Source organism: Cornus florida, unplaced genomic scaffold (assembly GCF_030987335.1).
Source record: "Cornus florida cultivar Cherokee Brave unplaced genomic scaffold, ASM3098733v1 CherokeeBrave_3.0.0_Hap2_Chr01, whole genome shotgun sequence".
NCBI classification, from domain to species: Eukaryota; Viridiplantae; Streptophyta; class Magnoliopsida; order Cornales; family Cornaceae; genus Cornus; species Cornus florida.
This window is the reverse complement of record NW_026775571.1, coordinates 21909740-21933194: the sequence shown is the minus strand read 5'-3', so window position 1 is coordinate 21933194 and position 23455 is coordinate 21909740. Positions and strand designations below refer to the sequence as shown.

General features: G+C 39.2%; 1 pseudogene; it reads left to right on the top strand.

The window, feature by feature from the left end:
• Positions 1-7867, top strand: part of LOC132269895 (major allergen Pru ar 1-like) — a 30429-nt pseudogene extending 22562 nt beyond the window's left edge.
• The last annotated feature ends 15588 nt before the right edge of the window (positions 7868-23455 follow it).

Below are 23455 nucleotides of genomic sequence, written 5' to 3'. Positions count from 1 at the left end.
TGCAGTGTCACTTTTAGATTCAGAGTTAGATTGCTAGAGTCTTACCGTTGTGGTAAGGGCTCACGTTTGTTTGGAGACAGGTTGTTGTCGCATTGGTTTTAGAGACAGTTTATGGCTAAGAATTGTCCTTCCTTTTACCTAGACACTCTAGGACTCGATGTCTATAGGGTGCATTGTTACATCATTTTGTCTTATGTAGTTTCATTTACTACCATGTTAGTAGTATGATTTATGTTATTGTGATGCATGAGTAGGTGGAGGTGTATCCATATTTGCCTTCTTGTTGTGTGGCATTAGCATGCCTTCTTTATATGCTTAGAGATACCATGTTGTTATTGCACTTTAGTGACATGCTTTTGTGCTTACGTGGAGACGTGTTGCATGTACCTTTGATTTTTATCTATATGAGTAGATTTTCTTTCTAGTAGTTGCATTCCTTGTCATATGCATGACTTCCAGGTTTGGTTTTCTCATTTATTTCCCTCGGTCATACGTAATGTGTATGCGGATTTCCACAAGGGTTTTGTGTTGGTTCGTGTTAGGGACTTCACATGGAGTGAGTCTCTTCTTCCGTTGTGTTATGCATTATTTTGGGGTTGGTTGGTCCATGAGGATCATCGTCGTTGTCTTGAGTCCTTGGTGAGGATTTGATGGATTTTAGTCGACTTACTTCCATGTAGGGGGTGAAGTCTTTGACTTTGCTGTTTTTCATTTCAGAGATGGAGTCGTGGAGTTGTCCTTTTTAGGACTGGTAGTTCCCTTGCTTTCGTGTCTTCCCTTAGGGAGTTTTTGCCGTGGTTGTTGAAGGCTGTGGTGCTCAGAGTGAGTTGATTGGTATGAGATCATTTTATGGGGACTTGTGTCCATACTATTGAGGATTCGTTTGATTCGAGAGGTGAGCTCGATGCTCTTATGAGAATGTCTTTTGGAGACTTGTTTCCGTTTTGGAGACCTTGATGTAGTTAATTTCTAGGAGAAGATTTGGAGGATTGCTGTTGGATATGGCTTGTTGTAGAGTTTCTCGTCCTAGTTATGACTAGGCATGGTCTTGAGGAATCGTAGTTCCAGTGGTTGTTTATGGATCGATAGAAATTGAGGAATTTTGATTTAACTTAGTGTTTCCAAGTATGGTTTTGAGAGATTCATTTGTGACCTTGGTTGTTAGCATTTTGATGTATGTGCCACTTGGTAGATTTGTATTTTAAGGATTTAGTTATCCATGATAGGGATGCGGATCTGATGTTTGATTATGGTGTAGTCTTGTAGTTGATCTGTTTCAGGAAGATATGAAGGACTTACGATGAAATGTCTTGTGGAGAGGTTTGTTTTGATTTTTGGAGGTTCCGATTTGCTTTTTACGCTTTGGATTCGTCATTAATGTTGTTGGTTGAAGTATTTTGAGACATTGGAGATGCTAGTTTTGTTGTATTGAGGATTTAAGGCCTTAAGCATAGTGGTACCTACAGCATTGTTGTCAGAGTTTTGGGATTGGCCAGGATGGTCCAGTCGGACATCTTTGGACCATATCTCAACTCTCACAAAATGTTGGTCCCCGTAGTGCTTTTGGTAATGATCATTTTTGACATTGATGTCATTTGTATCAAGAGGTTTCATGGGTAGACCTAGTGGGGGGCAGGTTATGAACTAGTGCCTTATACTGTCATGCTACCGTACAAGTTGTGTGTTGTGAGCGAGTGCTAGTTGCTGTCGATGCTACCTTACTGACGAGTAAGTGTGGGCGAGCACTAGATACTATCATTACTACCACACATTTGAGTACGTCGTGGGCGAGTTCTGGTCGCTATTCGTACTGCCACGTTATGTTTGTTCTATACCCTGATTTAATATGTGGTTATCTGGAGTTCTTTTGGTGGTTGTTTTTGGTTCCTTATGATGGTTTGTCAGGAGGGATGCTTACAGTTGTTGTTTTCCGTTCTTTTGTCTGACCTTGGGTTCTCTGTGTGAGTTCAGACTTGCCGTGTGGCTATGTGGTCATTTTTCCCTAGAGGGGTTGCTTGTCATGAGCACGCGGGTACAATTGACAATGGTTTGTGTGTTCCTTTCAACTTCAAGGCCACTGGTGTAGCGCGTTGTGAGGGATACTCAGAGATGTACTCTGTAGTTATCCTGGTTTTGCTTTCTGTTTCGTTGGGCTAGATTTCGGGGACGAAATCCCTTTAAGGTGGGAAGGTTGTAATGACTTGGATTTTTCGGATAAATTTTTTTCGTTGTCTTTTCCCTTCCGAGTTTGGTTTCTTGTCGATTAGTGTCATCTCGAGTGCTCTGGAGTGATTTCTGAGACTCTTTTCTGTGGATTGACAACTTCCTTTGGGGACCGAGTCAATTCCGCATTTTTCGTTTTTCGACACTATTAACTTTTTGTCTTTTCCCTATTTTGTCTTTTTCCTTATTTCGTCCTTTCCTCGTTTGTCAGTCTGTTTGCGTAACCACACTTCTTGTGTTCGGAGTTGGTTTTGACTTCACGTATCATCATTCTCAGTGGTTTCCATGAGATACGTATCTTTACTTTCGTGAAAAAGTACTCTAGTTGCTCTCGGTGCCCATAGGGGCATGAATGCAAAGTTCTTTGGAACATTTCCTTTTCTTAGGGTGTTTTTCGTAAATATCTTTTGAAGATATTTTATTTCAGGGGTATTTAAGAAAATATCTTTTGGAAAATATTTTCATTCTGGGGCAGTTTCGCAGTTTTCACTTTTTTGGAGGGGCCATTGTGCAATTAATGAAAGTTATTGCTCAATGCCTTATTTTGAGCTTGGATCCTTCTACGGGACTCATTTTCACATTTTGTCAAGTCATGGACTCTTAGAATTTCCTCCTGGACGATGTTTTCCAGTTTCAGGGTTTTTGCCCCAATTTGCGCCAAACTTGTTTTGGGCATAACTCTCTACTCGGGACTCGGTTTTCAACGCCATTTCTTCCGTTGTTCATATTTTTTCATTTGAAATCTTTTCCGTTCATAGAGTCTTTTCGTTTGAGCACGTCTGCTCAGATTTCACTTTTCCAGACCCGACGGGGCCCGTTCGGAGCACTTTTTGAGTTTTTCTATAAATAGGGGGCCTTTAAGTGAAAAATCAGATTTCACTATCTCTCTCCCCTCTCTTGGCCGGATCTCATGGCAGCCTTGGCTGCCACCTTCTCTCTCTTCTTTTGAGCTTCCTCCCCTCACTACAAAGTGGTGATGCTTTTATATTTATTGTTCCCCTCGGCGAGGCCTTCGATTCCAACCGATTGGAATCTCATTTTGGCCATTTCTTGAGTTTGGGTTTGAAGTCAAGTTGTGTTTTTGATGGGGCTTCCTTGGGATTCATGTTCGTGGTGTTGTCCCTAACAAAACCTAGGAGTTTCGTCCGATTCGGAGCCGATTTATTTTGGTGGGGATTTGAGATTTCATCTCAAATGGAGGTAGGGAATGTTTTAGGCTTTTGTGTGTGTTGTATTGAGTATTTAGCATGATTATACAACTTATATATGTGCCTTGTATCAAATCTAGAAAGTTAGTAATTTTTAATTCTTTGTATAAGATTTAAAATTCATGATGATATATAACTTTGATTTGAATTGTGGCATGGTAGAAAATCTTGTTTTAATATGTTGGTTAACATATATTAAATTTGGATTAATTAAATAAGAATTGCACTTTTTAATTAATATTTATCTTTTGTGAAAGATTAAAGTTCATGGCCGTACCTTGCATGAAATTGAGTTGTATTATGCTTCTAAATTAAGTTTTGGCATGTTTGTTAACATACTTTAATTTGAGAGCATTTGGTTGAGTTTGGAAATCTAGAGACTTTAATTAAGAAAATTAATTAAAATCTATTTTTATGCTTTCATGGGCCTAATTAAGCTTTTGTGTGAATGAAGTATCGTCAGATTCGGAGCCGTTTCATTTTGGTGGCTTCTGAGATTTTCATCTCAAATTGAGGTGGGTGATGTTTTAGGATTATTTATGTGTTGTATTGTGTGTTTCCCATGATTATACAACTTGGTTGCCTGCCTTGTATCAAATCTAGAAAATTAGTAATATTTATTTCTTTGTATGAGATTTAATTTACAAGGATGTATATATTTTAGATTTGAATTGTGGCATGATGATAAATTAGACTTTAATATGTTTGTTAACATATATTAAATTGGGATTATTTGAATAAGAAATGCATTTTTTATTTAATATTTTTCTTTTGTGAAAGATTAATTCATATGGCCGTACCTTGCATGAAATTAACTTGTGATATGCTTTTAATTTAAGTTTTGGCTTGTTCTTTAACATACTTTCATTTGAGAGCATTTGGATAAGTATGAAAATCTATAGATTTTAATTAAAATGATTAATTAAAATCTATTTTAAAGGTTCCATTGGCTTAATTAAGTTTTTACTTGATATTGGTGATGACTAGGACTAGTACACTAGCATATGTTAATTTGGAACCATTTGAAGTTGCTTTGAAATTTAGAAATTTAATTATCATGATTTGATTAAATTATACCTTCTTGTACCATTGGCCTAATTGAGATTTTAGTGAATGTACGTAAATACCATGCTATGTTGTATAATATGTATTAATTAGGGGCCATATGGATGAAAATTGAAACTTAGAGAAATTGATTAGTTCACTTGATTAATTTATGTTTCTATTGCATTGTTGATTAAATCATGCGTTGACATTGGTATTATAATTGAAGCATGATTTTAAACTTGAAATGGATGCATGAGTTTATGTTTCAATGTTGAAATATATTGTGATAGCGTGTAACGAATCGCACTCTGAAGATTCGACATTTGTCATCCTATAGTAGTTGTGGATTTAGAGCATGTGTTGTGTGGTTACAACCTACTCATGCATGGAAGGTGATTTCATGCATTATTTAAATTATGTATAGGTTGTGAACTTATTTGGTTTATTTTGGAGTCTTGGGACATTGTTACAAGTGATATGGCTAGAGTTTGGCTCTCGTGCGGGAGGTATGAGTTCTCCCCGTTTGAGATAGTGTGCACTAGGGTGGTCTTCTCAGTGGGTTAATGCCCGGAATAACCATTTTGTTCTTGGTTTAGTCTGAGACGTGATGTCCAAGTCTTCCACTATTTATTTTCGCATTCAATTCCAAGTTGACAACCAATGTTTAATTGTGACTTGTGGTCTTGGTTATTGGCGATTTAATGTTGTTAATTAAATTTATGCATTATGATTTTGAATGAATCATAGCATGCTTTTAATGTTGTTAAGTACATTCAGGTTTTATGATTTCTAATGAATCATTGCAGGTTTTGATGTTGTTAAGTACATCTATGCTATATTGTTCAAAATGTGACTTAGGAATGATCCTATAGATTCATTTGGAACATAGACGTTAGGTGGCATGACCCACTTTGGTTGTTTACGCACTTTTAGATTTCAAGTTGATAACTTAGAGAATCTATGTTTTGATGTGTGGTATTATAAATTCTAATTACACTAAATTGTTATATTTAGTTGTTTTTCTACTTTAGATTTGAAGTTGATGACTTTGAGAATCTATATCTTGTTGTTTTGTATAGCATGCCTCTATGTGGTTTGAATTGCATGGATGATGTAATTGATGTTAGAAATGATCTAGAGTAGCTTAGGATGCTCCCTGAGTCTCATCTTGACATAGCCGTTAGGTGGCATGAGCCCCTTTAACATGTTTCACCTTAAGGTGATAAAATTGTAAAATGTTAGGTCGATGCATGCTCATTTCCTATGAGTAACTTTATGTTGCTCACCCCAAAGTTACTGGGGTATATTTCAGGCACAGGATTCGAGATTTGGAGTTCTGCACTTGCCTTGGGTGAAATGTAGATTTGAAGTCCATTTAAATGTATTCTTGTTCACATGCAAGTGTTAACATGTTTGAGTTTGCCTTTGAAATGTAATCTTTCTAACTTGGAGGTTAGACATGTCAAATGTTGTAAATGAATTGTAATAAGGCCATGGGTCATTGTAGCATGTTTAAAATGCCATATTACACTTGCGTGTATGTTCACAACATCATATAATAGCATATAATGCAATTTGATCATGCTATGGGGGATCTATTTGAGACTTAGGGACTTTTGTTCATTTTTGGTGCATAGCAGGTTCATTCTACACATTTTCAACCTATTTCGGTCGACCGGTGGCTTGTTTTGGTCGACCGATGCTCTTTTGGTTTTCATTTGCACAGTAAAATCACCATTCCAGTAGCCATTTTTCATCTCGAGCCACAAACCGGTCTACCGGTTTGTCATTTCGGTCGACCGAACTGAAGGTTCATTCTTCTCCTTTTCTTGGCTCACTTCGACCGACCGAAGCTCCATTTCGGTCGACCGAAATGGAGCTGCCTGGTAGGTTTTTGTTTGGTTGTTGTTTCTTCAGGCTTTTATTGTTTCGTTGTTCCTACTCAACTTCGTTGATCTCGTTTAAGCTATTTAATTACATACGTTGCCTAGTTTGAACTAGGTTTGTTCATTTGGTTGTCATTGGTGCCATAGGCTACTGTTTGACCTTTTTATTCTAGCTTTCGCTTCTGGTTATTTCTTTGAGTTCCATGACTTCATGGAAGGTCACATTGGAGTCTTGGGGATGGTTTATCTCTTTATAGACTTTGGTTTTATCTTTCATTTCTGCATTTTGGATCCGTTATCGGATTAACTTTTGGGTCATCATTGAAGCACCGAGTTGAAAAATTTGGGCCGTCATAACATGTCTTGTATGATAACATGTTTTGACTTGATAACATGTCTGTTTGTTTATGTGGCAACTTGTTTAGAAGTTTACCTTGACTGTCTTAGCATATGATGTATGCTCGTTTACCTTAGCACATGGTACCTGCTTGTTATTTTAGCATGTGGTATATACTTATCTGTCTGAGTACATTGTATACGCTTGTTCATCTTGACAGGATTATATGCAACATATCGTCATGCTTTACGTTCTTCTCATGTATACACTGTTATGCTTTATGTGATCTTGCTACTTGTGTGAGTAGATAGTCCATGATATGTTTCATGTTAGATGTTTCCTTTTATGCCTAGTTTTGACATTGTCACTTAGGGTCTATCGTATCCCTTGGGTGTATTCTTGTTTTACTAGTTTCTTCCTTAGATAGGAGAAATTCATTTTGTAAGGACCAATGTGGGGAACCTGTTTATCTGTTTTGTTGGTTGGATGTTTTGAGACCTTAGTCTGACGGTTGATGTGAGTAAAGCTCATGTGAGCGTAGAATCGCAGTCCTTGTATGGTAGAGTGAGACGCGGGCCGGGGAGGCAACCAAGTGGTTGTCCCCGTCCCATTCCCAATCCTATTCCTACTTCCTTGGATGCAAGTGGTTCCAAAAAGAACCTTTCATCATCATCATCATCATCATCTCCCTATTTAGAGAGGTCTTACAAGCTAAAAGCTCCATTTCCACAAGCAATTAAGATTGGTGAAATCATCCAAGGAGATGGAGGAGTTGGAAATTTCAAGGTGGTTTCTTTTGGCGAAGGCAGCCAATTTAAGAGCATGAAACACCAAGTTGATGGGCTTGACAAAGAGAACTTTGTCTATAGTTATTGCATCATCGAAGGTGATGCTTTGATGGGTGTTCTTGAGAAAATCTCCTACGAGATCAAGATCAAAGCTTCCTCTGATGGAGGATCCATATGCAAGAATAGTAGCAAATATCACACCAAAGGTGATGTTGGAATCACAGAGGACCAAATCAAGGGTGGCAAAGAAAAGGCTTTAGGAATGTTCAAGGCTGTTAAGGCCTATCTCTTGGCAAATCCTGATGCCTACAACTAATTAAATACAGCATTTGAAGTGCCTATTTTCCATTAGTTGCCATCTATGTGTTTTTTTTTTTTTTTTTTCAGCCTTCCAAACACTGTTTTTGGCTTTTGATTGTTAGGTTGCTTGTACTAATAGATTTTATTAAAAAGCTCCTGTTGCACTCTTTCAATAAATATACTGAAAAATGTTTATGGTAAATAAGTTATTTGTTCAGGAAGATAGAGGTGTTGTCAATGAATTGTCAATATATAACAAAATAAACATATAGGGCTAGGGAAGTGCAATTCTTAGTTTTGGCTTCCACTTCAGTCCTGTCAATTCGTTTTGCAGCAATAAGAAGTTCGAAAAGTTACCATTACAATCACTGCTAAGTTAATTAAATGAGTTTGTAATATTTTATGTCCACCAAAAACATAGTAAATTTGTTAGTGTTAGAAATATAGAACAAAATATAGAACAAGAAATATATAACTCAGAAGATAAGAAGGAATGAGAAGTGAAAATAGCTTTCTATTACTTCTTGTTTTCAATGTGTCTAACTCAAAATATTATTAGTGCAAGGGGACATATCTATACTCCGCAAGAATGAAAAACAAAAAGAAATGAGGAGGAATAGAGTTTGAAAACCCTATGAAAGCTAGTCTTTAATGTCTCTAGCAAGACGTTGGAATACTCTTAATCATCAATGTAGACGGGATCCACTAAGAAGGCGGCTTCCACATCTCTTTGAATAGCTTACCCTTCAATGTAGGGCTTCAACCTTTAGCCATTCACCTTTAGGATTCTCTCATCCTTTAAGCATTTGATTTTAATTGCCTTATGAGGAGAAACGGAAATTATCTCATACAAGCCTTCCCATTTAGTGCGAAGCTTTCCAGGAAAGAATTCGAGCCTTGAGTTGAAAAGCTATGCTTTTTGTTCGAGCTCAAAAGACTTCGTCACGATATGGCTATCATGAAAAGCTTTTGTTTTTGCTTTGTAGATTTTGGCATTTTCGTAAGTATCATTCCTTAGCTCTTCAAACTCATTTAATTGGTGCAATTGATTTTTACTGGCTTTGTCAAGATCAAAATTGAGCCTTTTAATTGCCCACAAAGCCTTGTGCTCAAGCTCAACCAGTTGGTGACAAGGTTTCCCATAAAAAAGTCTATAAGGAGACATGCTTATTGGGATCTTGTAAGCCATCCGGTAAGCCCACAAACCATTATTCAATTTTCTTGACCAATCCTTTTGGTCTGGGTTCACCATTTTCTCTAGAATGTGCTTAATTTCCCTATTTGAAACCTCAACTTGCCCACTTGTTTGAGGATGGTAGGGAGTGGCCACCTTATGAGTGATAAAGTATTTCAAGAAAAGTTGCTACAAAAAGTGATTGCAAAAATGTTTTCCTCCATCACTTATAACTGCCCTTGGCATACCAAAACGAGTAAAGATGTCTAATTTTACAAATGCAATTACCACAAAGTAGTTATTCGTTTTGGTAGCACAAGCCTCAAACCACATAGAAACATAATCAACAGCAAGGAAGATGTATTGAAAGCCATAAGACATTGGGAATGGTCCCATGAAATTTATGCCCTAAACATCAAATATTCAAGAATTAAAATTGAATTCAAGGGCATCATGTCTCTCTTTGACATGGACTCCAATTTTTGACGCTGCACACATACCTTGCAAAAGTTATAAGCATCTCTATGGATAATGGGCCAAAAGAGCCCACCTTGAAGAACCTTTAAGGCGGTCTTCTTTGAACTAAAATGCCCACCACATGCAAGTGTGTGGCAAAAATACAAGAACACTTGGAATCTTACTTTTTGGCACGCATCTTCGTATTATTTGATCCGGGCAATAACGAAACAAAATTGGATTTGCCTAAAAGTATTTCCGGATGTTAGCAAAGAATCGGTCATTTTATTATTTTGACCAAGTAGTGGGAAGTTTGCCAATTGCAAGATAATTTACAATGTCGGCAAACCAAGGCAACTTCCCATTAGAAACTTGGAAGAGTCATGAATTAGAAAATTGGAGGGAGATTCAATCATTAATCTTGAGAAATGGTCGGCAACAACATTGTTAGAGCCTTTCTTATGCTTGATTTCAAAGTCAAATTCTAGGAGGAGCAAAATCCATCTTATAAGGCAAGGTTTGGTTTCCTTTTTTAACAAAAGATGCCTAAGAGTGGCATAGTCAGAAAACACAATAAACTTGGATCCTAAGAGATATGACCGAAATTTATCAAGGGCATACACTACTGTAAGTAATTCCTTTTCGGTGGTGGGGTAATTCAATTGAGCTCCTGAGAAAGTATTACTTGCATAGTATATGGCACATGGAAGCTTATCCACCCTTTGCCCCAAGATGGCACCCATTGCATAGTCGGAAGCATCACACATAATCTTAAATAGTAATGACCAATTTAGAGGTTGCATGATGGGAGCGGATGATAAAAGAGTGAGGAGTTGATGAAAAGCATCTAGGCATGCTTAATTAAAGATAAATGGTGTCTCCTTGGTGAGAAGATTGCATGAGGGTCTAGCAATTTTGCTAAAGTCTTTAATGAAATGGCGGCAGAAGCCGGCTTGACCTAGAAAGGAGTGGATCTCTCTCATCGTAGAAGGTGGAGGCAATTCGAAAATGAACTCTACTTTTGCTTTATCAACTTCAATTCCCCTTTTAGATATGACATGACCTAACACAATCCCCTCTTGAACCAAGAAATAGCTCTTTTTCCAACTTAACACGAGATTCGTCTCACGACATCTTTTAAGCACAAGTGAGAGATTTTGAAGGCACGAATCAAAGGAGGACCCACAGACCGAGAAATCATCCATAAAGACTTCTAGGTACTTTTCCACCATGTCCGAGAATATCGATATCATACACCTTTAGAATATGGCGGGGGCATTGCAGAATCTAAATAGCATTCGTCGGTAAGCAAATGTGCCAAAGGGACAGGTAAAGGTGGTTTTCTCTTGGTCAAGTGGGTCTAGGGCCACTTGATTGTACCCCGAGTAACCATCTAAAAAGCAATAGTATTTTTTCTCGACCAACCTTTCCAAGATTTGATCGATGAAGGGCAAAGGAAAATGGTCATTCCTAGTGGCGGAATTCAATTTTTGGTAATCAATGCACACACGCCATGAAGTGGTAGTGCGTTTAGAAATGAGATCACCTTTGGTATTTTCTACAACCGTAATTCCTGATTTTTTGGGAACTACTTGTGTCGGACTTACCCACTTGCTATCGAAGATAGGGTAGATGATCCCCGCATCCAATAACTTCACTACCTCATTTTTGACAACTTTCTTTATATTTGGGTTTAATCTCCTTTAAGCATCTCTAAAGGGCCTTTCATTCTCCTCTATATGAATGTGATGCATACATACAAAAGGGTCAATGACCTTTAGATTGGCCACATTCTACCCAAGGGCTTCCTTATTCTCTTTAAGCACATCCAAAAGGTCATTCTTTTGGTCATCTTCAAGATTTGACACAATGATGGCCGGAAGAGTCTCTTTTGGGCCTAAGAAGGCATATTTGAGATTGGAAGGGAACGGTTTAAGCTCAAGAGTGGGTGAAGAGATGAGGGATAGAACTGGTGTAGTACTAGAGAGTTGAGGAAGTAGTTCTTTAGAATTTTTCCATGGTGGGAAGTCTATGGTGGCAACGGATTTCATCAAAGCATTGACTTCGCTTATGGATCAATTATTGTCAAAACAACAATTTTTATACATTTCCAAAAGGCATGCCTCAAGAGGATCTTCAGAAAGAATAAAAGAAAGAAGAGATTCTCCTCAAGAGGGTTCTTTAAAAGTATAGAAGGAATGGACTCTTCAACTAGGTCATCCAAGACATCAACTAGGAAACATTCGCCTTCATCTATAGGTTGTTAGCTTGTATTGAACACATTAAGCTTAACCATCATGTTACCAAAAGAAATATCCATAATTCTGAATCTACAATTGATAGTTGCATTAGCGGTGGCAAGGAATGGTCGTCTTAGGATGATAAGAATGTCATTGGTAGGATTGGGCACCAACTTGGGATCTAACATGACAAAATCAACCGAAAAGTAGAATTTATCAATCTTGATAAAGATGTCTTTGACAATTAATTCCCTTAGGCTTCTTGGTAGATCTATCGGCTAATTAGAGTACTACCGAAGTTGGCTTCAAGTCACCCAAACCTAATTAGACATACACGGAGTAAGGGATGAGATTGACACTTCCCCCTAAGTTAAGAAGAGCCCTACGAACCTCATGGTTCCCTATGACACAAGAAATGGTTGGAGTACCGGGGTCTTTGAACTTAGGAGTAGTGTTATGTATAGTGATGGAGCTCACTTGCTTCGTGATTTTAACTTTGCTTAAAAACCTCTATCATGTCATGGATTTTTCCCTCTTGTCTCCCAATTGGTGAAGCCTCTTTCAATGCTTATGGAAATAGAGCTTTTAGCTCGTAAGACCTCTCTAAATGGGGAGATGATGATGATGATGATGATAAAGGAAGGTTCTTTTTGGAACCACTTGCATCCAAGGAAGTAGGAATAAGATTGGGAATAGGACGGGGACAACCACTTGGTTGCATCAGTACACTAACTTCATTTGGTCTCTCTACCTTATTGTCCACTTATCTACCACTTCTTAATGTGGATATAGCTTGCTCATGGGTGGGAAATCCCGATGAATGACTTGATTCCATCATATATTGTACCTTAGGATTAGACTCGGTTTGGCTAGGCACTTAGCTTTCTTTCTTACATTCAAGGAATTAGCTATTTGCCCAATTTGGGTTTCTAGCTTTGATATGGATTGAGAGTGAGAATGGAGTAATTGATTGTTGGCTTTAAGACTACCTTAGGGTATCAAAACCTTATCTTCAAATGCGGTACTCCTAGGAAGTGTTTGATGAGAGTAAGATTGAGAGTTGGAAGCTTGTAGATAAGAGTAAGAATGAGAATTTAAAACTTGTGGATGAGAGTATTGATTCACATTTTGATGAGGAGGATAGGATGGACAGTACCCTTGAGAATTTTGAATTTGAAGATGAGGGGGCACATACTTAGCTTGGAAACCTGGATTTTGAGGAGGGTTTACACTACCTCCTTGATTTCTCTAAGAAACGTTTGGATGATTCTTCCACCCCGAATTGTATTGGTTTAAATAAGGGTTGTTCCCTTGATTTGTAAAAGCGGCATTCACTCATTCTTGTTGTTCACTTTGAACATGTCCATGAGGGCAATTCAAAGTAGTATGAGTGTAACTTGAACAAGTCATGCACATTTCATTAGAATGATGATGAGAAAAAGATGGTTGATATGCCGGGTTTTAACTCAAAAGGAATTTATCAAACCTTTGAGTGAGAGAGTCAACCTTGGCGGCAATTTCCATGGAATTCTCTAGTTAATTTAGAGTTTTCTTTCTTCCAGCATTTGAATTTCTACCTCCTTGAGAAGATGAAGATCTATGCATTGAGTTTTCACTCATTCTTTTAAAAAGATTCCAAATATCATCTTCATTCTTCTCTAAGTAGGTACCTCCACATGAATCATCTATCATTCCCCTGTGAGTATCGGATAAGCTCTCGTAGAAGCATTGAACTAAATGCCATTTTCGAAGGTCATGATGTGGACACTTCCTTAGCAAGTTGTTCAAACGCTCCCACACTTTATGTAAGGGTTCTCCATCTCCTTGAGAAAATTCCCTAATTGCAGTTCTCATTGAATTAGTTTGACTTGTGGGGTAATACTTTTTAAAAAATTCACTTTGCATTTGAGCCCAAAATGTTATGGTATTTACCCCTAAGTTATTAAACCAATATTTAGCCTTGTCCTAAAAAGTGAAAGGAAATAGTTTTAACTTAAAAACTTCTTCCGGGACATCCGTGATTTTCACGGTGGAACACACTTCCAAGAACTAATCTAAATGTTTATATGGTTCCTCATTGCTCAACCAATAGAAAAGTGGGCACATTTACATTTGGATAGTGGAAGCCTTGATTTCATAGTGATAGGCTCTAAATTTTAGAAGCCGAATGTAAGTCGGGGCATTGTATGCATTGTATTCATTAGTAGTCTAGTGATCCCGAATGACTCTTTGAGGAATTGGAGCTTGAACTCCGAGAGGATACACTAAATGTCCTTGAGGAGGGTAAACTACATGGCCTTGAGGTGGAATGTGCACATTTGGATGTTGTTGTACACCATTGGGTGGTGAAACAATATTTGGCCTTGGCATTCCTAGTTGAGGTTATTGCACAACATTATTTGGTGGTGGCATTCCCAAGGGTGGATGCACACCTTGAGGGTCCACATTGTTAATTTGTTGCTCATTATTAGCTTATTGTATATTATTAGGATGATATATACCTTGTTGATCCATAAAACCAAGATTCTCAAATTGATCTTCCATTAAAGTGATGGGGTGATCAAGAATGGGAAGGGCTCTACTAGAATTACCTCTTAATCGTTGAATGGATGATTCAAGATTTTGATTTAGAAGAATGAGAGGAATATTTAGTTACCTTAGACCATGCATACAAGAACTAGTCAACACACCAATAACTTCAATCAACAACAATTCACAACCTCCACATACGATGTTCTCATACTCCCATGTTATATCAATGCAAGAAATTAATGGCCATGACAAGGACCCATGCTTTCAACAATTAAGTAAATAGCCATGACAAAGGCCTATGCTTGGACAAGAAATTAAGCAATGTAATTAGCCTCGACAAGGGCTATCTCAAGCATATATAACAATGAACAACTTGGCTACAAGAGTTCAAGAATATCTCACAAAGTTCCTAAGCAATACTTTAAGATTCAATGACGCTTCATAATTATATTCTTGCTTTAAGGTCCAATGTTTACCTTCCTTATAATAAAGTACCGAATTGACAAGTAACAAGTGAGAAATAAATGAGCACTAATGCTTAATTCAATTCTAACTAAACTATTAATCTGTAATGACCCGGACTTTTTCATCCTTTTTCATTTTTGGTGATTTTCTTTTTTTCGTCTTTTACTCGTTTATCGTTTTTCCTCGCTTAACCTCACTTCGGGTGTTCAAATTTGATTCCGGTTTTTCATGCATTCATGACACTTGATTTTCATGACATTGGTATTTTCACTTTTGTTGAAAAGCATGCTAATTGCTTTTATTTTTCATAAAGGGCATGAATGCTTACTTTAGTGTAATTATTCATAACTTTTGGGATTTTAGTGTAATTATGCAAAATTATTATTTTTCATTTGAGGGACCTTTTTGCAATTTATTTTAGAAGATATTTTGAAAAAGGACCATTTTGTAATTTTTGGAAAGTGTGACAAGTGTCACACTCTCATGGAGCCATTTGTTGGCATTTAGGTGAAGAGACTTGGCACCATGACCTCTTGACATTTGGTGAGTGGAGATTCATCCATGTGTTGGCCTTAGATTGGTGCACATGTAACCATTGGATTGTTGACAAGTGTAAGCTTAGGATTAAGTCTTGGAAGAGGCATTGGATTGTTGACAAGTGTAAGCTTAGGATTAAGTCTTGGAAGAGGCATTGGATTAGTGACAAGTGTAAGGCCATGATCTAGTCTTGCATTGTGTGTGTGTGAGAGGTAGTGTAAGAGCACATAGTGAGTGGAGGATCTCTAGCCCTTCCACTCACCATTTTTCACTTATCCTCTTCATTTTCCTTAGTTCTTCAAAGTTCTAACCTAGCCACCATTGGAGAAAAGCTTGGTTAATAGCTTTCTTCTTTAATTTTGGTGCCCTTCCATTCATCTTAGACTAAGAACCTTAACTAGTAAAAGTTTCCTCTCATTTTCCTCTTCATTAACCCTAAGCTTGTTTTCCATTTAGTGCTTGGTTGCTTGGATTATAGAGATACAATTCTCTATTGAGGTAGGGGTGGTAGTATGTTTATTTTCTAAGTGTTTTGAAATCCTTTGGGGCTTAATATATATTGTATACATGCTTTTAAAATTGCAGTATTGCATACTATAGGAAATCCTTATGATTCACTTAGGATTTCATTGATCAAGCATGTATGTTATGTATATATCTTGAGTAGGATTGTGGAAGTTGTATAGAATTCTTAATGATTTGAATTACTATGCTATTGTGATGGAAATCCTACATTCTAGTGTATTACTATTGATAATCATGGTTGTTTTAGAAGCTATTTGCTAAAATGCAAACATTTAGTATATATGGCTTATTGTTGAGGCATGTTTAAATTGATAAGTTAATGATATTGTTTTGTGCATAATATCAAGTTAAGAACTTGTCATCTATCATGTCATTCTAGACTTGGAACCCGAAGACATGGTTTTTATGGTTTCGAAGTACTTGTGCATGGAAGGTGGTTTATATGCCTTGTTATCTATACATAAGTTTTGAACTTGATATATACTTTGGATTCTCTTGGGACATGGTTACTAGTAATATGGCTAGAGTTTGGCTCTAGTGCGGGAGGTATAAGTTCTCCCCAATCGAGATAGTGCGCACTTAAGGTGGTCTTCCCTGCGGGTTAATGCCTGGAATAACCGTTGAGGTCTCGGCAGAATTCCGAGCTTAGGTGTCCAAGGATTCTACTTTTTTTTTATTTCGCATTCATTTCCAAGTTGACAATTAATGCTATTTGTAACTTGTAAATTTTGTTATATGCGGTTTGATGTTGCTAAGTACATCCATTTTGATATTGTGTTGCTAAGAAACATTTAAGTTAGCTTAAGATGATCCCTTAGAACACCTTGAACATAGACGTTAAGTGGAATGCTCCCTCGTATTCATCTATATTAATCTTGCAATGATATTAAAACTTTGGGGTATACGCATATGCTTCTCCTACGAGTAACTTGATTACTCACCCTAGTGGTTTGGGTTGTTTTTCAAGTAAGGAGACCATGTTCTTCGATGCTCATCATCCTTAGAAGATTTTGAGTTATGTGAAGCATTTTTGTATATTGACATGCACTTGTTTAGCATTCTTTCCTTTTTGGATGTTAATTTTGTATACCATGGATGTATGGTATTGTAGAAGCTAAGATGGCTTCCTTGATGTGTAATTTATATCTAAGAACACTTGAGGATGTCTATTTTGTATGCATAACATGAGGCCAAGTGCCATGTACATTTATATCACATGTATGCTAGTTTAATCCCATAGTTGTCTTATGAAATGATGAGAATTTGAGGTTTGACAGGTTGTATTTTGTATATGACATGTTATGTGACCATGAGCTATTGGAACATGTGTATTTACTCATTTTACATATGTGTGCATGTTCACTTTGGCACACAACACCATTCTTGAAGAAGTGAACACTTAGAGTAGCATTCATTTACATATTTTTGCTAAATGAGACCTCAAGGGCATTTTTGGTATTTCACTTGAAAAAACAAAGTTGGTCTTGACATGGTTGACCAGAAAACATGATTTTAAGGGGGGTTACTTTACAACTTTTTTCCAAAAAAGGCCCAAAAAGTCCTCAAAATGGCATTTCAAGGTTGCATTCCAGGTGCAGCTACAGGAGTTCGAGCGCTCTAAATGGGAGTTCGAGTGCTCGAAGTTTGGGCAGAAAGTTTTGGCCTTGGGCAGGTACTATTCGAGCACTCAAAGTCCCAGTTTGAGCGCTCAAAGTACTGTTCATAGAGTGTTTTTGTGTCTTGGTTCAGCACTGCACCTCCAACTTCAAATTATCATATCTTCCTCGTTTTAACTCCAAATTGGTCTGTTCTTGAGTCTAAATTGACCACATCAAAATAAGCTTTCCAATGGTACCAATTAGAGTTTTAGATTCCTTTGGTAACTCAAGTTATTCAAGTTTTAGTGGAGGGGTGTCAGTTTTTGGCTCGAACCGGGATAAGGTTTTTCTTCCGTCGACTTCAAGACTTGATATCTTTGCCGTCCGGACTCCGAATCAAGTGATTCTTGAGTCTAAATTCATTAATTTTTTGTTGTCTTTCAAACAATGTGCTTGGTAGTACTCACTTTTAGGATGGAAATAACCATTTTACCCTTGGGTTCCTTTTTGTCCATTTTGAAGTCTTGTTTACGCATTTATTTTTCTTTGGGCTCCATGATCTCATTGAGGGTCTCTTTGGTGTCCTAGAGACATGTTGTGTCCCTAGGGATGTCATTTTATCTTTTGCTTCTGCAATTCGGATTCGTTATCGAGTCATCTTTCGGTTCATCACTGGCGCACAGTGTTGAAAAACCTTGGGCCGTCACAAGTGGTATCAAAGCTCCTAGGTTTGAACACCTTAGGACGATGGGTTTTGGGTGCATATCATACTTTTATTGATGTACTTTGATGCATTCACATGCTTTTGATAACATGTTTTGACTTTATAACATGTTTAGATGTTTCGTGATAACATGCTTAGTAGTATGACATGTCTTTATGCTTATATGCCTATATGGTTAAGAGTGCCTTTGTTTGACATGTATGCTTATCTGTTTAAGTGCTTAACTATTTTAGAAGCTTTTGTTAATGTCTTTAGCATGATAGTATGTTGCATACCTAGTCTTGCTTCTTGCTTCATTGCATTCATAGTATGAGTTGCATTTAGTCATAATAACTTGTGTTATTGTTGTCTTCCTTTCTTTTACAAGTTTAGAATCATGGTTGTCACGCGTGGAGAGTCTTCACGTCAGGGCATTGAGGAGCAGGTGGCTGACATAGAGTTCACGAGGGGTCCGGGGAGGCCCAGGATTCTAGTTCGTGGCACGAATGCTGATCCGCCGCGGGCACAGACTTACGAGGAGCGAGTAGCTTAAGGTATCACTCAGGGAATTGCTGAATCCCTACAGGAGATGATACTCAGACAGGTGGCAGGGATACAGATTCCAGAACCGGCACCTGCACCGATTGTCAATGAGGCGCTAGAGTACTTTATGCGACTTCAGAGGGTCAGGATTGATCCATTTATAGGGAGTTTAGATCCGCTGGTCTCAGAAGCTTGGTTGGACCTTATGGTTCGCAAGTTAGACAGTATGGCGGTGCCCACAGACAAGTTGAGGATTTCTTTGACTGCTTCTTTGTTCATGGGGGATGCAGATATCTGGTGGAGGTCTATGACCAATGTCCACAATGTTGAGTTGATGACTTGGAATGAGTTCAGGGGTTTATTCTTCGAGCGCTTCTTTCCTAGAGCTATGAGGCGGGAGATGAGGACACAGTTCGCAGGTCTTTATCAGGGCATTATGAGTGTCATTGAGTATGAGACACGATTTACTTCTCTCTCTCGTTATGCCGAGGATATGGTTGCAACAGACGAGGCCAGGGCAATGAAGTTTCAGGATGGGCTACATCTTGACATCAGGCCACGGGTCTCAATTCTTGATTTAAGGACTTACCGATAGGTGGTTCAGAGGGCTATACTAGCTGAAGCAGAGGAACGGGATCAGTTACGGATTAGGAGTTCACGCAAGTAGCCTCGTGGAGATAATCCATCATCTTCCAGGAGTCAGTGGAAGAAGGCTAAGGTAGGGAATAGTACTCACTCATAGGGGGCATCACAGCAGAATCATTCTACACCCACAGTTCATGTATCTTCGGGATCAACCCAGGGAGTGGTTTGTTACCATTGTCAGCAGCCGGGGCACATCAAGCCTTGTTGCCCACAGCTTCGGGCACAGGCCAGTCAAACTTCAGTTTCTACAAAGATAGGGCAGGGAGCTTGCTTCTATTGTAAGCGGCCAGGTCATCTCAGGAAGGATTGTCTAAAGTTGTTGAATAAGTCACGAAGTGGCACAGATTCACAGATGGTACCAGCACAGTCTGCAGTGGTTTAGTCTGGTTTCAGAGTTCCTCAGGCACCACAGCCAGTAGTGCCAGTTGGCACTTATCTAGCCAGAGGTTCTACACCTACTGCTTCTACACATTAGCCAGGCTATCAAGGTAATTCACAACAGGGCTCAGGGACGAGCCTACGCTCTTCCACAGGTGGATGCTTCCGCAGGTACCTCTTCAGTTCGAGGTATCTTTCCAGTTTTTAGTTCTTGGGCATGAGTTCTTGTTGATACGGGTGCATCACATTCTTTCATTTCTGCATCATTTGCACATTCATTGGGTCTGGAGGTCACACTTCGGGATAGTTTTCTCTGTGTTGACACACCAGTAGGAATTCCAGTGTCTTTGGATCGTGTTTGTCGAGGTTGTGCTATTGAGATAGCTGGACGGACTTTGGAGTTCAATTTTGTTGTTCTTGACATGACGGGTTTTGACGTCATTCTTGGGATGGATTGGTTGTCATTCTTCCGGGCTACGATCGATTGCTTCCGTGGGAGGGTGTCTGTTTGCACTCCCAAGGGAGATTGTTTCCATTTTGTGGGAGATCGGAGCAATTCCCACTCGGCAATGGTTTTCAGCATTGGTGACTGGAGTCGCCACATATCCTACTTGGCTAGTTTGCTAGTTGACGAGGATAGCAGTTTAGGCCGTGTTCTTCCGGCAGTTGTTGAGGAGTTTGTTGATGTCTTCCAGAGGAACTGATAGAGTTACCTCCTTTAAGGGAAGTGGTTTTTGCCATTGATGTCATTCCCCGCACGGCACCCATCTCTATGGCACCGTACCGTATGGCACCGGCAGAGCTTGATGAGTTGAAGGGTCAGTTGGATGATTTGAAAGCTAAGGGCTTTATTCGTCCTAGTGCTTCACCATGGGGAGCACCGGTTCTTTTTGCGAAGAAGAAGGATGGGTCTTTGAGACTTTGCATTGATTGTCGCAAGTTGATTCAAGCTACGATCAAGAATAGGTATCCTTTACCTAGGATCAATGACTTGTTTGATCAGTTGAAGGGAGCGACATGCTTTTCGAAGATTGATTTGAGGTCGGGCTACTATCAGTTAAGGGTTAAGGATGAGGATATATCCAAGACTGCTTTTCGTACACGGTATGGCCATTATTAGTTTCTGGTGATGCCATTTGGTTTGACCAATGCTCTAGCAGCTTTCATGGACTTGATGAACCATGTATTCAGTGACTATCTTGATAAGTTTGTGGTGGTGTTCATTGATGACATTCTTGTGTACTCAGCTTCAAGGGAAGAGTATGAGTATCACTTGAGAGCAGTTTTGCAGATCCTTAGGGATAACCAATTGTATGCTAAGTTCGAGAAATGCGAATTTTGGCTACCGGAGGTGAAGTTTCTTGGACACGTCGTGTTAGGGGGCGGTGTTGCTGTGGATCCGTCAAAGATTGAGTCTGTAATGGATTGGGAGCGGCCGAAGACAGTGTTTGAGATTCAGAGCTTTCTTGGCCTAGCCGGCTATTACAGGAGATTTGTTCAGGATTTCTCTCCTCTAGCGGCACCAATGACTCGACTTACTCACAAGGGAGTCAAGTTCATATGGAATGAGGCGTGTGATTTTGCTTTTCAGGAGTTGAAGGTCAGGTTGACATCAGCTCCAGTTTTGATCATACCTGAATGTGGTTTGGGTTATGTGATCTATTGTGATGCTTCCCGGGAAGGTTTGGGTTGTGTTCTGATGCAGACTGAATGGGTGGTAGCTTATGGTTCTCGATAGTTGAAGACTCACGAGTTGAACTATCCGATATATGATTTGGAGTTGGCAACAGTTATTTTTACCCTTAAGGGGTGGAGACACTATTTGTATGTGGAGAAGTTTGAAGTTTTCTCCGATCACAAAAGTCTCAAATATCTCTTCTCTCAGAAGGATTTGAATTTGAGACAGCGCAGATGGGTTGAGTTCATAGAGGACTATGATTTTGTGTTGCAGTATCTTCCGGGGAAAGCCAATGTGGTGGCTGATGCATTGAGTAGGAAGTCATGAGGTACTCTTGCTAGCATTTCCATTCACAGATGGAAGATGCTAGAAGAGCTTGCAAATCTTGGTTTGTAGTTGTATGAGGATGTTTCACCGGCTATTTTATTTAGCCTTATGGCTCAACTGGCTCTTGTTAGCAGAGTTATTGAGGCATAACAGGAGGATGGGGAGATGAAGTCCATCCACGACCAGATTTCAGGCAGTGGGAATGTAGATGGTTGGACCTTGCATTCAGACAGTAGTCTCAAGTACAGAGGGAGGATGTTTGTCCCTTTGTCTTGTTGTGACGACATTCTTCGGGAATTTCACCATTCTCGACTCGCAGTTCATCCAGGTGGTACGAAGATGTATCACAATTTGTGGAGACAGTTTTGGTGGAAGGGTATGAAACGGGATGTTTCTCAGTTCGTGGCTAAATGCCTTACTTGTCAGCAACTGAAGGTAGAGCATTAGAGATCGGCAGGTTTGTTGCAACAACTACCGGTGGTAGAGTGGAAGTGGGAGCACATCACTATGGATTTCGTGACCGGACTTCCGAGATCCAAGGCAGGGAATGATGCCGTTTGAGTCATTGTTGATAGATTGACTAAGACGGCTCACTTTCTGCCTATCTCAGTGACGGACGATGCAGAGAGACTTAGTGGACTATATGTGGGGCAGATTGTCAGGCTTCATGGGGTTCCAGTATCCATTATTTCGGATAGGGATCCCAGGTTCACGTCTCACTTTTGGTAGAGTTTTCAAGAGGCTCTTGACACAGGGCTTCACTTTAGCACGGCATTCCATCCTCAGAGTGATGGTCAGTCAGAACGTACCATTCAGATATTAGAGGATATTGTACGGGCTTGCATTTTGGATTTTGGGGGTAGTTGGGAAGACTACTTACCCTTGGTTGAGTTTGCCTACAACAACAGTTACCAGACCAGTATTGGCATGGCACCTTTTGAGACGTTGTATGGCAGACCTTGCAGATCTCCAGTTTGTTGGACTGAGGTAGGTGATACAGTCGCCTTGGGTCCCGACATTGTCATTGAGACTACAGAGAAGATCAAGTTGATTCGGCAGCGGTTGGCTATAGCTCAGAGCAGGCAAAAGAGTTATGCTAATAAGAGGAGGAGATCCTTGTCTTTTGAGGTAGGGGACCATGTCTTTCTCAAGATTTCTCCACGGAAGGGACTTCTGAGATTTTGACAGACGGGCAAGTTGTCTCCTAGGTTCATAGGACCATTTCAGATTTTGGAGTGCGTTGGTGAAGTTGCTTATCGTTTGGCATTACCGCCAGACTTGGATAGAGTTCATAACGTCTTTCATGTATCTATGTTGAGGAAGTATGAGCCGGATACATTGCATGTTTTACGGTGGACTGATGTTGTTGTTGATGAGGATGTGACCTACGAGGAGGGTCCAGTCCAGATTCTTGATTCACGGGAGCAGGTTTTAAGGACTAAGACCATTCCATTGGTTAAGGTCTTGAGGAGACATCACGGCGTTGAGGAGGCTACTTGTGAGCTCGAGCAGTAGGTTCGCTCTCGGTATCCCCATTTGTTCTCTCTTTCAGGTACGGCTAGATTTCGGGGACGAAATCCTTTTAAGGAGAGTAAGTTGTAATGACCCGGACTTTTTCCTCCTTTTTCATTTTGATGATTTTCTTTTTTTCGTCTTTTACTCGTCTATTATTTTTCCTCGCTTAACCTCACTTCGGATGTTCGGATTTGAATCTGGTTTTTCATGCATTCATAATACTTGATTTTCATGACATTGGTATTTTCACTTTTGTTGAAAAGCATGCTAATTGCTTTTATTTTTCATAAAGGGCATGAATGCTTACTTTAGTGTAATTATTCATGACTTTTGGAATTTTAGTGTAATTA